Raw genomic sequence first — 14,609 nt, 5'->3', positions numbered from 1 at the left:
ATGTTTTTTACATAAAACACGTGCAACAAATGTTTATTTATCATCTACATGAATACAATAATTTCACAACAAGCTATTGGTGACGATGCCCATTGGCTTTTTCTGGTATTGCTTCTAACATTGGAAACGGGGCCGGGTGGTTGACGGGAGCAAATTGAGTCTCCACTTTCTTAGGAGGCGTGGGTTCAAATCCCGAAGGTATGAACTGCCTTCTTTTTACGGAATAACAAACGTAAAAATGTGATTGAGCCACGAAGCTTCATACAAACTTTAACACTTGCTTTGGTGATGATGCACATTGGCGATTTCTGCGGCAGCTGTTCCACACCAGGTAGTGTGGCCGAGCGGTCTAAGTCGCTGGATTTAGGCTCCAGTCTCTTTGGAGGCGTGGGTTCAAATCCCACCACTGCCAAATCTTGCTTTATATAACACACAACCTGCAAAATATGTTTTGTCAGCTTCTACACGATTAAAAAGAGTTCCTTACGAGCTTCTGGTGATGATGCCTATTGGCCATTTTTGTTGGTGATGTCAACGACCACATCGCTTGGCCGAGTCGTGTAAGACGCTGGATTTAGGCTTCAGTCTCTTCTGAGGTGTGAGTTTGTGCCTCACCACTGCCAAAGCTTATTTAAAAATAAAAATAGACCTGCAAAAGATGTTTTTAGCCACTACAATAATAAAATACTTTCCAAACTTTCTACAAGTGTTGATGCCCATTGGCCAGGTCTGGTGTGGCTTTTGAGAAATAGGCAGCGTGGTCTAGCCATCTAAGGCACTGGATTTATGGCACCTGTTTCTTTGGATGCGCGGGTTCAGATCCCACTGCAGCCAAAGAATGTTTTTTAAATAAAACACGTGCAACAAATGTTTATTTATCATCTACATGAATACAATAATTTCACAACAAGCTATTGGTGACGATGCCCATTGGCTTTTTCTGGTATTGCTTCTAACATTGGAAACGGGGCCGGGTGGTTGACGGGAGCAAATTGAGTCTCCACTTTCTTAGGAGGCGTGGGTTCAAATCCTGAAGGTATGAACTGCCTTCTTTTTACGGAATAACAAACGTAAAAATGTGATTGAGCCACGAAGCTTCATACAAACTTTAACACTTGCTTTGGTGATAATGCAAATTGGTGATTTCTGCGGCAGCTGTTCCAGACCAGGTAGTGTGGTCGAGCGGTCTAAGGCGCTGGATTTAGGCTCCAGTCTCTTTGGAGGCGTGGGTTCAAATCCCACCACTGCCAAATCTTGCTTTATATAACACACAACCTGCAAAATGTGTTTTGTCAGCTTCTACACGATTAAAAAGAGTTCCTGACGAGCTTCTGGTGATGATGCCTATTGGCCATTTTTGTTGGTGATGTCAACGACCACATCGCTTGGCCGAGTCGTGCAAGACGCTGGATTTAGGCTTCAGTCTCTTCTGAGGTGTGAGTTTGTGCCTCACCACTGCCAAAGCTTATTTAAAAATAAAAATAGACCTGCAAAAGATGTTTTTAGCCACTACAATAATAAAATACTTTCCAAACTTTCTACAAGTGTTGATGCCCATTGGCCAGGTCTGGTGTGGCTTTTGAGAAATAGGCAGCGTGGTCTAGCCATCTAAGGCACTGGATTTATGGCACCTGTTTCTTTGGATGCGCGGGTTCAGATCCCACTGCAGCCAAATAATGTTTTTTACATAAAACACGTGCAACAAATGTTTATTTATCATCTACATGAATACAATAATTTCACAACAAGCTATTGGTGACGATGCCAATTGGCTTTTTCTGGTATTGCTTCTAACATTGGAAACGGGGCCGGGTGGTTGACGGGAGCAAATTGAGTCTCCACTTTCTTAGGAGGCGTGGGTTCAAATCCTGAAGGTATGAACTGCCTTCTTTTTACGGAATAACAAACGTAAAAATGTGATTGAGCCACGAAGCTTCATACAAACTTTAACACTTGCTTTGGTGATAATGCAAATTGGTGATTTCTGCGGCAGCTGTTCCAGACCAGGTAGTGTGGTCGAGCGGTCTAAGGCGCTGGATTTAGGCTCCAGTCTCTTTGGAGGCGTGGGTTCAAATCCCACCACTGCCAAATCTTGCTTTATATAACACACAACCTGCAAAATGTGTTTTGTCAGCTTCTACACGATTAAAAAGAGTTCCTGACGAGCTTCTGGTGATGATGCCTATTGGCCATTTTTGTTGGTGATGTCAACGACCACATCGCTTGGCCGAGTCGTGCAAGACGCTGGATTTAGGCTTCAGTCTCTTCTGAGGTGTGAGTTTGTGCCTCACCACTGCCAAAGCTTATTTAAAAATAAAAATAGACCTGCAAAAGATGTTTTTAGCCACTACAATAATAAAATACTTTCCAAACTTTCTACAAGTGTCGATACCCATTGGCCAGGTCTGGTGTGGCTTTTGAGAAATAGGCAGCGTGGTCTAGCCATCTAAGGCACTGGATTTATAGCACCTCTTTCTTTGGATGCGCTGCAGCCAAAGAATGTTTTTTACATAAAACACGTGCAACAAATGTTTATTTATCATCTACATGAATACAATAATTTCACAACAAGCTATTGGTGACGATGCCAATTGGCTTTTTCTGGTATTGCTTCTAACATTGGAAACGGGGCCGGGTGGTTGACGGGAGCAAATTGAGTCTCCACTTTCTTAGGAGGCGTGGGTTCAAATCCCGAAGGTATGAACTGCCTTCTTTTTACGGAATAACAAACGTAAAAATGTGATTGAGCCACGAAGCTTCATACAAACTTTAACACTTGCTTTGGTGATGATGCACATTGGCGATTTCTGCGGCAGCTGTTCCAGACCAGGTAGTGTGGCCGAGCGGTCTAAGGCGCTGGATTTAGGCTCCAGTCTCTTTGGAGGCGTGGGTTCAAATCCCACCACTGCCAAATCTTGCTTTATATAACACACAACCTGCAAAATATGTTTTGTCAGCTTCTACACGATTAAAAAGAGTTCCTTACGAGCTTCTGGTGATGATGCCTATTGGCCATTTTTGTTGGTGATGTCAACGACCACATCGCTTGGCCGAGTCGTGTAAGACGCTGGATTTAGGCTTCAGTCTCTTCTGAGGTGTGAGTTTGTGCCTCACCACTGCCAAAGCTTATTTAAAAATAAAAATAGACCTGCAAAAGATGTTTTTAGCCACTACAATAATAAAATACTTTCCAAACTTTCTACAAGTGTTGATGCCCATTGGCCAGGTCTGGTGTGGCTTTTGAGAAATAGGCAGCGTGGTCTAGCCATCTAAGGCACTGGATTTATGGCACCTGTTTCTTTGGATGCGCGGTTTCAGATCCCACTGCAGCCAAAGAATGTTTTTTTACATAAAACACGTGCAACAAATGTTTATTTATCATCTACATGAATACAATAATTTCACAACAAGCTATTGGTGACGATGCCCATTGGCTTTTTCTGGTATTGCTTCTAACATTGGAAACGGGGCCGGGTGGTTGACGGGAGCAAATTGAGTCTCCACTTTCTTAGGAGGCGTGGGTTCAAATCCCGAAGGTATGAACTGCCTTCTTTTTACGGAATAACAAACGTAAAAATGTGATTGAGCCACGAAGCTTCATACAAACTTCAACACTTGCTTTGGTGATGATGCAAATTGGCGATTTCTGCGGCAGCTGTTCCAGACCAGGTAGTGTGGCCGAGCGGTCTAAGGCGCTGGATTTAGGCTCCAGTCTCTTTGGAGGCGTGGGTTCAAATCCCACCACTGCCAAATCTTGCTTTATATAACACACAACCTGCAAAATATGTTTTGTCAGCTTCTACACGATTAAAAAGAGTTCCTTACGAGCTTCTGGTGATGATGCCTATTGGCCATTTTTGTTGGTGATGTCAACGACCACATCGCTTGGCCGAGTCGTGTAACACGCTGGATTTAGGCTTCAGTCTCTTCTGAGGTGTGAGTTTGTGCCTCACCACTGCCAAAGCTTATTTAAAAATAAAAATAGACCTGCAAAAGATGTTTTTAGCCACTACAATAATAAAATACTTTCCAAACTTTCTACAAGTGTTGATGCCCATTGGCCAGGTCTGGTGTGGCTTTTGAGAAATAGGCAGCGTGGTCTAGCCATCTAAGGCACTGGATTTATGGCACCTGTTTCTTTGGATGCGCGGGTTCAGATCCCACTGCAGCCAAAGAATGTTTTTTACATAAAACACGTGCAACAAATGTTTATTTATCATCTACATGAATACAATAATTTCACAACAAGCTATTGGTGACGATGCCCATTGGCTTTTTCTGGTATTGCTTCTAACATTGGAAACGGGGCCGGGTGGTTGACGCGAGCAAATTAAGTCTCCACTTTCTTAGGAGGCGTGGGTTCAAATCTCGCCGGTATGAACTGCCTTCTTTTTACGGAATAACAAACCTAAAAATGTGATTAAGCCATGAAGCTTCATACAAACTTTAACACTTGCTTTGGTGATGATGCACATTGGCGATTTCTGCGGCAGTTGTTCCAGACCAGGTAGTGTGGTCGTGCAGTTTAAGGCGCTGGATTTAGGCTCCAGTCTCTTCGGAGGCATTGGTTCAAATCCCACGACTGCCAAATCTTGCTTTATATAACACACAACCTGCAAAAAAATTTTTGTCAGCTTCTACAAGATTAAAAAGAGTTCCTGACGAGCTTCAGGTGATGATGCCTATTGGCCATTTTTGTTGGTGATGTCAACGACCACATCGCTTGGCCGAGTCGTGTAACACGCTGGATTTAGGCTTCAGTCTCTTCTGAGGTGTGAGTTTGTGCCTCACCACTGCCAAAGCTTATTTAAAAATAAAAATAGACCTGCAAAAGATGTTTTTAGCCACTACAATAATAAAATACTTTCCAAACTTTCTACAAGTGTTGATGCCCATTGGCCAGGTCTGGTGTGGCTTTTGAGAAATAGGCAGCGTGGTCTAGCCATCTAAGGCACTGGATTTATGGCACCTGTTTCTTTGGATGCGCGGGTTCAGATCCCACTGCAGCCAAAGAATGTTTTTTACATAAAACACGTGGAACAAATGTTTATTTATCATCTACATGAATACAATAATTTCACAACAAGCTATTGGTGACGATGCCCATTGGCTTTTTCTGGTATTGCTTCTAACATTGGAAACGGGGCCGGGTGGTTGACGGGAGCAAATTAAGTCTCCACTTTCTTAGGAGGCGTGGGTTCAAATCCCGCCGGTATGAACTGCCTTCTTTTTACGGAATAACAAACGTAAAAATGTGATTGAGCCACGAAGCTTCATACAAACTTTAACACTTGCTTTGGTGATGATGCACATTGGCGATTTCTGCGGCAGTTGTTCCAGACCAGGTAGTGTGGTCGAGCAGTTTAAGGCGCTGGATTTAGGCTCCAGTCTTTTCGGTAGGCATTGGTTCAAATCCCACGACTGCCAAATCTTGCTTTATATAACACACAACCTGCAAAAATTTTTTTGTCAGCTTCTACAAGATTAAAAAGAGTTCCTGACGAGCTTCTGGTGATGATGCCTATTGGCCATTTTTGTTGGTGATGTCAACGACCACATCGCTTGGCCGAGTCGTGTAAGACGCTGGATTTAGGCTTCAGTATCTTCAGAGGTGTGAGTTTGTGCCTCACCACTGCCAAAGCTTATTTAAAAATAAAAATAGACCTGCAAAAGATGTTTTTAGCCACTACAATAATAAAATACTTTCCAAACTTTCTACAAGTGTTGATGCCCATTGGCCAGGTCTGGTGTGGCTTTTGCGAAATAGGCAGCGTGGTCTAGCCATCTAAGGCACTGGATTTATGGCACCTGTTTCTTTGGATGCGCTGGTTCAGATCCCACTGCAGCCAAAGAATGTTTTTTACATAAAACACGTGCAACAAATGTTTATTTATCATCTACATGAATACAATAATTTCACAACAAGCTATTGGTGACGATGCCCATTGGCTTTTTCTGGTATTGCTTCTAACATTGGAAACGGGGCCGGGTGGTTGACGCGAGCAAATTAAGTCTCCACTTTCTTAGGAGGCGTGGGTTCAAATCTCGCCGGTATGAACTGCCTTCTTTTTACGGAATAACAAACCTTAAAATGTGATTAAGCCATGAAGCTTCATACAAACTTTAACACTTGCTTTGGTGATGATGCACATTGGCGATTTCTGCGGCAGTTGTTCCAGACCAGGTAGTGTGGCCGAGCAGTTTAAGGCGCTGGATTTAGGCTCCAGTCTCTTTGGAGGCATTGGTTCAAATCCCACGACTGCCAAATCTTGCTTTATATAACACACAACCTGCAAAAAATGTTTTGTCAGCTTCTACCTGATTAAAAAGAGTTCCTGACGAGCTTCAGGTGATGATGCCTATTGGCCATTTTTGTTGGTGATGTCAACGACCACATCGCTTGGCCGAGTCGTGTAACACGCTGGATTTAGGCTTCAGTCTCTTCTGAGGTGTGAGTTTGTGCCTCACCACTGCCAAAGCTTATTTAAAAATAAAAATAGACCTGCAAAAGATGTTTTTAGCCACTACAATAATAAAATACTTTCCAAACTTTCTACAAGTGTTGATGCCCATTGGCCAGGTCTGGTGTGGCTTTTGAGAAATAGGCAGCGTGGTCTAGCCATCTAAGGCACTGGATTTATGGCACCTGTTTCTTTGGATGCGCGGGTTCAGATCCCACTGCAGCCAAAGAATGTTTTTTACATAAAACACGTGGAACAAATGTTTATTTATCATCTACATGAATACAATAATTTCACAACAAGCTATTGGTGACGATGCCCATTGGCTTTTTCTGGTATTGCTTCTAACATTGGAAACGGGGCCGGGTGGTTGACGGGAGCAAATTAAGTCTCCACTTTCTTAGGAGGCGTGGGTTCAAATCCCGCCGGTATGAACTGCCTTCTTTTTACGGAATAACAAACGTAAAAATGTGATTGAGCCACGAAGCTTCATACAAACTTTAACACTTGCTTTGGTGATGATGCACATTGGCGATTTCTGCGGCAGTTGTTCCAGACCAGGTAGTGTGGTCGAGCAGTTTAAGGCGCTGGATTTAGGCTCCAGTCTCTTCGGAGGCATTGGTTCAAATCCCACGACTGCCAAATCTTGCTTTATATAACACACAACCTGCAAAAAAATTTTTGTCAGCTTCTACAAGATTAAAAAGAGTTCCTGACGAGCTTCTGGTGATGATGCCTATTGGCCATTTTTGTTTGTGATGTCAACGACCACATCGCTTGGCCGAGTCGTGTAAGACGCTGGATTTAGGCTTCAGTATCTTCAGAGGTGTGAGTTTGTGCCTCACCACTGCCAAAGCTTATTTAAAAATAAAAATAGACCTGCAAAAGATGTTTTTAGCCACTACAATAATAAAATACTTTCCAAACTTTCTACAAGTGTTGATGCCCATTGGCCAGGTCTGGTGTGGCTTTTGCGAAATAGGCAGCGTGGTCTAGCCATCTAAGGCACTGGATTTATGGCACCTGTTTCTTTGGATGCGCTGGTTCAGATCCCACTGCAGCCAAAGAATGTTTTTTACATAAAACACGTGCAACAAATGTTTATTTATCATCTACATGAATACAATAATTTCACAACAAGCTATTGGTGACGATGCCCATTGGCTTTTTCTGGTATTGCTTCTAACATTGGAAACGGGGCCGGGTGGTTGACGCGAGCAAATTAAGTCTCCACTTTCTTAGGAGGCGTGGGTTCAAATCTCGCCGGTATGAACTGCCTTCTTTTTACGGAATAACAAACCTTAAAATGTGATTAAGCCATGAAGCTTCATACAAACTTTAACACTTGCTTTGGTGATGATGCACATTGGCGATTTCTGCGGCAGTTGTTCCAGACCAGGTAGTGTGGCCGAGCAGTTTAAGGCGCTGGATTTAGGCTCCAGTCTCTTCGGAGGCATTGGTTCAAATCCCACGACTGCCAAATCTTGCTTTATATAACACACAACCTGCAAAAAATGTTTTGTCAGCTTCTACCTGATTAAAAAGAGTTCCTGACGAGCTTCAGGTGATGATGCCTATTGGCCATTTTTGTTGGTGATGTCAACGACCACATCGCTTGGCCGAGTCGTGTAAGACGCTGGATTTAGGCTTCAGTCTCTTCTGAGGTGTGAGTTTGTGCCTCACCACTGCCAAAGCTTATTTAAAAATAAAAATAGACCTGCAAAAGATGTTTTTAGCCACTACAATAATAAAATACTTTCCAAACTTTCTACAAGTGTTGATGCCCATTGGCCAGGTCTGGTGTGGCTTTTGAGAAATAGGCAGCGTGGTCTAGCCATCTAAGGCACTGGATTTATGGCACCTGTTTCTTTGGATGCGCGGGTTCAGATCCCACTGCAGCCAAAGAATGTTTTTTACATAAAACACGTGGAACAAATGTTTATTTATCATCTACATGAATACAATAATTTCACAACAAGCTATTGGTGACGATGCCCATTGGCTTTTTCTGGTATTGCTTCTAACATTGGAAACGGGGCCGGGTGGTTGACGGGAGCAAATTAAGTCTCCACTTTCTTAGGAGGCGTGGGTTCAAATCCCGCCGGTATGAACTGCCTTCTTTTTACGGAATAACAAACGTAAAAATGTGATTGAGCCACGAAGCTTCATACAAACTTTAACACTTGCTTTGGTGATGATGCACATTGGCGATTTCTGCGGCAGCTGTTTCAGACCAGGTAGTGTGGCCGAGCGGTCTAAGGCGCTGGATTTAGGCTCCAGTCTCTTTGGAGGCGTGGGTGCAAATCCCACGACTGCCAAATCTTGCTTTATATAACACACAACCTGCAAAATATGTTTTGTCAGCTTCTACACGATTAAAAAGAGTTCCTTACGAGCTTCTGGTGATGATGCCTATTGGACATTTTTGTTGGTGATGTCAACGACCACATCGCTTGGCCGAGTCGTGTAAGACGCTCGATTTAGGCTTCAGTCTCTTCTGAGGTGTGAGTTTGTGCCTCACCACTGCCAAAGCTTATTTAAAAATAAAAATAGACCTGCAAAAGATGTTTTTAGCCACTACAATAATAAAATACTTTCCAAACTTTCTACAAGTGTTGATGCCCATTGGCCAGGTCTGGTGTGGCTTTTGAGAAATAGGCAGCGTGGTCTAGCCATCTAAGGCACTGGATTTATGGCACCTGTTTCTTTGGATGCGCTGGTTCAGATCCCACTGCAGCCAAAGACTGTTTTTACATAAAACACAACGTGCAACATATGTTTATTCATCATCTACACGAATATAATAATTTCACAACAAGCTATAGGTGACGATGCAATTGGCTTTTTCCGGTATTGCATCTAACATTGGAAACGGGGCCGGGTGGTTGACGCGAGCAAATTAAGTCTCCACTTTCTTAGGAGGCGTGGGTTCAAATCCCGCCGGTATGAACTGCCTTCTTTTTACGGAATAACAAACCTTAAAATGTGATTAAGCCATGAAGCTTCATACAAACTTTAACACTTGCTTTGGTGATGATGCACATTGGCGATTTCTGCGGCAGTTGTTCCAGACCAGGTAGTGTGGCCGAGCAGTTTAAGGTGCTGGATTTAGGCTCCAGTCTCTTCGGAGGCATTGGTTCAAATCCCACGACTGCCAAATCTTGCTTTATATAACACACAACCTGCAAAAAATGTTTTGTCAGCTTCTACAAGATTAAAAGGAGTTCCTGACGAGCTTCAGGTGATGATGCCTATTGGCCATTTTTGTTGGTGATGTCAACGACCACATCGCTTGGCCGAGTCGTGTAAGACGCTGGATTTAGGCTTCAGTCTCTTCTGAGGTGTGAGTTTGTGCCTCACCACTGCCAAAGCTTATTTAAAAATAAAAATAGACCTGCAAAAGATGTTTTTAGCCACTACAATAATAAAATACTTTCCAAACTTTCTACAAGTGTTGATGCCCATTGGCCAGGTCTGGTGTGGCTTTTGCAAAATAGGCAGCGTGGTCTAGCCATCTAAGGCACTGGATTTATGGCACCTGTTTCTTTGGATGCGCTGGTTCAGATCCCACTGCAGCCAAAGAATGTTTTTTTACATAAAACACGTGCAACAAATGTTTATTTATCATCTACATGAATACAATAATTTCACAACAAGCTATTGGTGACGATGCCCATTGGCTTTTTCTGGTATTGCTTCTAACATTGGAAACGGGGCCGGGTGGTTGACGGGAGCAAATTAAGTCTCCACTTTCTTAGGAGGCGTGGGTTCAAATCCCGCCGGTATGAACTGCCTTCTTTTTACGGAATAACAAACGTAAAAATGTGATTGAGCCACGAAGCTTCATACAAACTTTAACACTTGCTTTGGTGATGATGCACATTGGCGATTTCTGCGGCAGTTGTTCCAGACCAGGTAGTGTGGTCGAGCAGTTTAAGGCGCTGGATTTAGGCTCCAGTCTCTTCGGAGGCATTGGTTCAAATCCCACGACTGCCAAATCTTGCTTTATATAACACACAACCTGCAAAAAAATTTTTGTCAGCTTCTACAAGATTAAAAAGAGTTCCTGACGAGCTTCTGGTGATGATGCCTATTGGCCATTTTTGTTGGTGATGTCAACGACCACATCGCTTGGCCGAGTCGTGTAAGACGCTGGATTTAGGCTTCAGTATCTTCAGAGGTGTGAGTTTGTGCCTCACCACTGCCAAAGCTTATTTAAAAATAAAAATAGACCTGCAAAAGATGTTTTTAGCCACTACAATAATAAAATACTTTCCAAACTTTCTACAAGTGTTGATGCCCATTGGCCAGGTCTGGTGTGGCTTTTGCGAAATAGGCAGCGTGGTCTAGCCATCTAAGGCACTGGATTTATGGCACCTGTTTCTTTGGATGCGCTGGTTCAGATCCCACTGCAGCCAAAGAATGTTTTTTACATAAAACACGTGCAACAAATGTTTATTTATCATCTACATGAATACAATAATTTCACAACAAGCTATTGGTGACGATGCCCATTGGCTTTTTCTGGTATTGCTTCTAACATTGGAAACGGGGCCGGGTGGTTGACGCGAGCAAATTAAGTCTCCACTTTCTTAGGAGGCGTCGGTTCAAATCTCGCCGGTATGAACTGCCTTCTTTTTACGGAATAACAAACCTTAAAATGTGATTAAGCCATGAAGCTTCATACAAACTTTAACACTTGCTTTGGTGATGATGCACATTGGCGATTTCTGCGGCAGTTGTTCCAGACCAGGTAGTGTGGCCGAGCAGTTTAAGGCGCTGGATTTAGGCTCCAGTCTCTTCGGAGGCATTGGTTCAAATCCCACGACTGCCAAATCTTGCTTTATATAACACACAACCTGCAAAAAATGTTTTGTCAGCTTCTACCTGATTAAAAAGAGTTCCTGACGAGCTTCAGGTGATGATGCCTATTGGCCATTTTTGTTGGTGATGTCAACGACCACATCGCTTGGCCGAGTCGTGTAACACGCTGGATTTAGGCTTCAGTCTCTTCTGAGGTGTGAGTTTGTGCCTCACCACTGCCAAAGCTTATTTAAAAATAAAAATAGACCTGCAAAAGATGTTTTTAGCCACTACAATAATAAAATACTTTCCAAACTTTCTACAAGTGTTGATGCCCATTGGCCAGGTCTGGTGTGGCTTTTGAGAAATAGGCAGCGTGGTCTAGCCATCTAAGGCACTGGATTTATGGCACCTGTTTCTTTGGATGCGCGGGTTCAGATCCCACTGCAGCCAAAGAATGTTTTTTACATAAAACACGTGGAACAAATGTTTATTTATCATCTACATGAATACAATAATTTCACAACAAGCTATTGGTGACGATGCCCATTGGCTTTTTCTGGTATTGCTTCTAACATTGGAAACGGGGCCGGGTGGTTGACGGGAGCAAATTAAGTCTCCACTTTCTTAGGAGGCGTGGGTTCAAATCCCGCCGGTATGAACTGCCTTCTTTTTACGGAATAACAAACGTAAAAATGTGATTGAGCCACGAAGCTTCATACAAACTTTAACACTTGCTTTGGTGATGATGCACATTGGCGATTTCTGCGGCAGTTGTTCCAGACCAGGTAGTGTGGTCGAGCAGTTTAAGGCGCTGGATTTAGGCTCCAGTCTCTTCGGAGGCATTGGTCCAAATCCCACGACTGCCAAATCTTGCTTTATATAACACACAACCTGCAAAAAATTTTTTGTCAGCTTCTACAAGATTAAAAAGAGTTCCTGACGAGCTTCTGGTGATGATGCCTATTGGCCATTTTTGTTGGTGATGTCAACGACCACATCGCTTGGCCGAGTCGTGTAAGACGCTGGATTTAGGCTTCAGTATCTTCAGAGGTGTGAGTTTGTGCCTCACCACTGCCAAAGCTTATTTAAAAATAAAAATAGACCTGCAAAAGATGTTTTTAGCCACTACAATAATAAAATACTTTCCAAACTTTCTACAAGTGTTGATGCCCATTGGCCAGGTCTGGTGTGGCTTTTGCGAAATAGGCAGCGTGGTCTAGCCATCTAAGGCACTGGATTTATGGCACCTGTTTCTTTGGATGCGCTGGTTCAGATCCCACTGCAGCCAAAGAATGTTTTTTACATAAAACACGTGCAACAAATGTTTATTTATCATCTACATGAATACAATAATTTCACAACAAGCTATTGGTGACGATGCCCATTGGCTTTTTCTGGTATTGCTTCTAACATTGGAAACGGGGCCGGGTGGTTGACGCGAGCAAATTAAGTCTCCACTTTCTTAGGAGGCGTGGGTTCAAATCTCGCCGGTATGAACTGCCTTCTTTTTACGGAATAACAAACCTTAAAATGTGATTAAGCCATGAAGCTTCATACAAACTTTAACACTTGCTTTGGTGATGATGCACATTGGCGATTTCTGCGGCAGTTGTTCCAGACCAGGTAGTGTGGCCGAGCAGTTTAAGGCGCTGGATTTAGGCTCCAGTCTCTTCGGAGGCATTGGTTCAAATCCCACGACTGCCAAATCTTGCTTTATATAACACACAACCTGCAAAAAATGTTTTGTCAGCTTCTACCTGATTAAAAAGAGTTCCTGACGAGCTTCAGGTGATGATGCCTATTGGCCATTTTTGTTGGTGATGTCAACGACCACATCGCTTGGCCGAGTCGTGTAACACGCTGGATTTAGGCTTCAGTCTCTTCTGAGGTGTGAGTTTGTGCCTCACCACTGCCAAAGCTTATTTAAAAATAAAAATAGACCTGCAAAAGATGTTTTTAGCCACTACAATAATAAAATACTTTCCAAACTTTCTACAAGTGTTGATGCCCATTGGCCAGGTCTGGTGTGGCTTTTGAGAAATAGGCAGCGTGGTCTAGCCATCTAAGGCACTGGATTTATGGCACCTGTTTCTTTGGATGCGCGGGTTCAGATCCCACTGCAGCCAAAGAATGTTTTTTACATAAAACACGTGGAACAAATGTTTATTTATCATCTACATGAATACAATAATTTCACAACAAGCTATTGGTGACGATGCCCATTGGCTTTTTCTGGTATTGCTTCTAACATTGGAAACGGGGCCGGGTGGTTGACGGGAGCAAATTAAGTCTCCACTTTCTTAGGAGGCGTGGGTTCAAATCCCGCCGGTATGAACTGCCTTCTTTTTACGGAATAACAAACGTAAAAATGTGATTGAGCCACGAAGCTTCATACAAACTTTAACACTTGCTTTGGTGATGATGCACATTGGCGATTTCTGCGGCAGTTGTTCCAGACCAGGTAGTGTGGTCGAGCAGTTTAAGGCGCTGGATTTAGGCTCCAGTCTCTTCGGAGGCATTGGTTCAAATCCCACGACTGCCAAATCTTGCTTTATATAACACACAACCTGCAAAAAAATTTTTGTCAGCTTCTACAAGATTAAAAAGAGTTCCTGACGAGCTTCTGGTGATGATGCCTATTGGCCATTTTTGTTGGTGATGTCAACGACCACATCGCTTGGCCGAGTCGTGTAAGACGCTGGATTTAGGCTTCAGTATCTTCAGAGGTGTGAGTTTGTGCCTCACCACTGCCAAAGCTTATTTAAAAATAAAAATAGACCTGCAAAAGATGTTTTTAGCCACTACAATAATAAAATACTTTCCAAACTTTCTACAAGTGTTGATGCCCATTGGCCAGGTCTGGTGTGGCTTTTGCGAAATAGGCAGCGTGGTCTAGCCATCTAAGGCACTGGATTTATGGCACCTGTTTCTTTGGATGCGCTGGTTCAGATCCCACTGCAGCCAAAGAATGTTTTTTACATAAAACACGTGCAACAAATGTTTATTTATCATCTACATGAATACAATAATTTCACAACAAGCTATTGGTGACGATGCCCATTGGCTTTTTCTGGTATTGCTTCTAACATTGGAAACGGGGCCGGGTGGTTGACGCGAGCAAATTAAGTCTCCACTTTCTTAGGAGGCGTGGGTTCAAATCTCGCCGGTATGAACTGCCTTCTTTTTACGGAATAACAAACCTTAAAATGTGATTAAGCCATGAAGCTTCATACAAACTTTAACACTTGCTTTGGTGATGATGCACATTGGCGATTTCTGCGGCAGTTGTTCCAGACCAGGTAGTGTGGCCGAGCAGTTTAAGGCGCTGGATTTAGGCTCCAG

The 14,609-nt window shown here is 43.1% G+C and overlaps 6 non-coding genes across 6 annotated transcripts; all 6 read left to right on the top strand.

The window, feature by feature from the left end:
* Window positions 1-330: 330 nt before the first annotated feature.
* TRNAL-UAG (transfer RNA leucine (anticodon UAG)) lies at window positions 331-412 on the top strand. Its single transcript has one exon. It is a non-coding gene; the product is annotated as a tRNA-Leu (tRNA).
* Window positions 413-1,168: 756 nt separating this feature from the next.
* On the top strand, window positions 1,169-1,250 carry TRNAL-UAG (transfer RNA leucine (anticodon UAG)). Its single transcript has one exon. It is a non-coding gene; the product is annotated as a tRNA-Leu (tRNA).
* Window positions 1,251-2,006: 756 nt separating this feature from the next.
* Window positions 2,007-2,088, top strand: TRNAL-UAG (transfer RNA leucine (anticodon UAG)). Its single transcript has one exon. It is a non-coding gene; the product is annotated as a tRNA-Leu (tRNA).
* A 741-nt stretch (window positions 2,089-2,829) lies between these two features.
* Window positions 2,830-2,911, top strand: TRNAL-UAG (transfer RNA leucine (anticodon UAG)). Its single transcript has one exon. It is a non-coding gene; the product is annotated as a tRNA-Leu (tRNA).
* Window positions 2,912-3,668: 757 nt separating this feature from the next.
* Window positions 3,669-3,750, top strand: TRNAL-UAG (transfer RNA leucine (anticodon UAG)). The gene has a single exon. It is a non-coding gene; the product is annotated as a tRNA-Leu (tRNA).
* A 4,947-nt stretch (window positions 3,751-8,697) lies between these two features.
* On the top strand, window positions 8,698-8,779 carry TRNAL-UAG (transfer RNA leucine (anticodon UAG)). The gene has a single exon. It is a non-coding gene; the product is annotated as a tRNA-Leu (tRNA).
* The last annotated feature ends 5,830 nt before the right edge of the window (window positions 8,780-14,609 follow it).

Source organism: Petromyzon marinus, chromosome 61 (genome assembly GCF_048934315.1).
Source record: "Petromyzon marinus isolate PM22_M1 ecotype Great Lakes invasive population chromosome 61, UKy_Petmar_22M1.pri1.0, whole genome shotgun sequence".
Lineage (NCBI taxonomy): Eukaryota > Metazoa > Chordata > Hyperoartia > Petromyzontiformes > Petromyzontidae > Petromyzon > Petromyzon marinus.
Note: the sequence above shows the minus strand (reverse complement) of the source record. Positions and strands in the feature narration are given on the sequence as shown.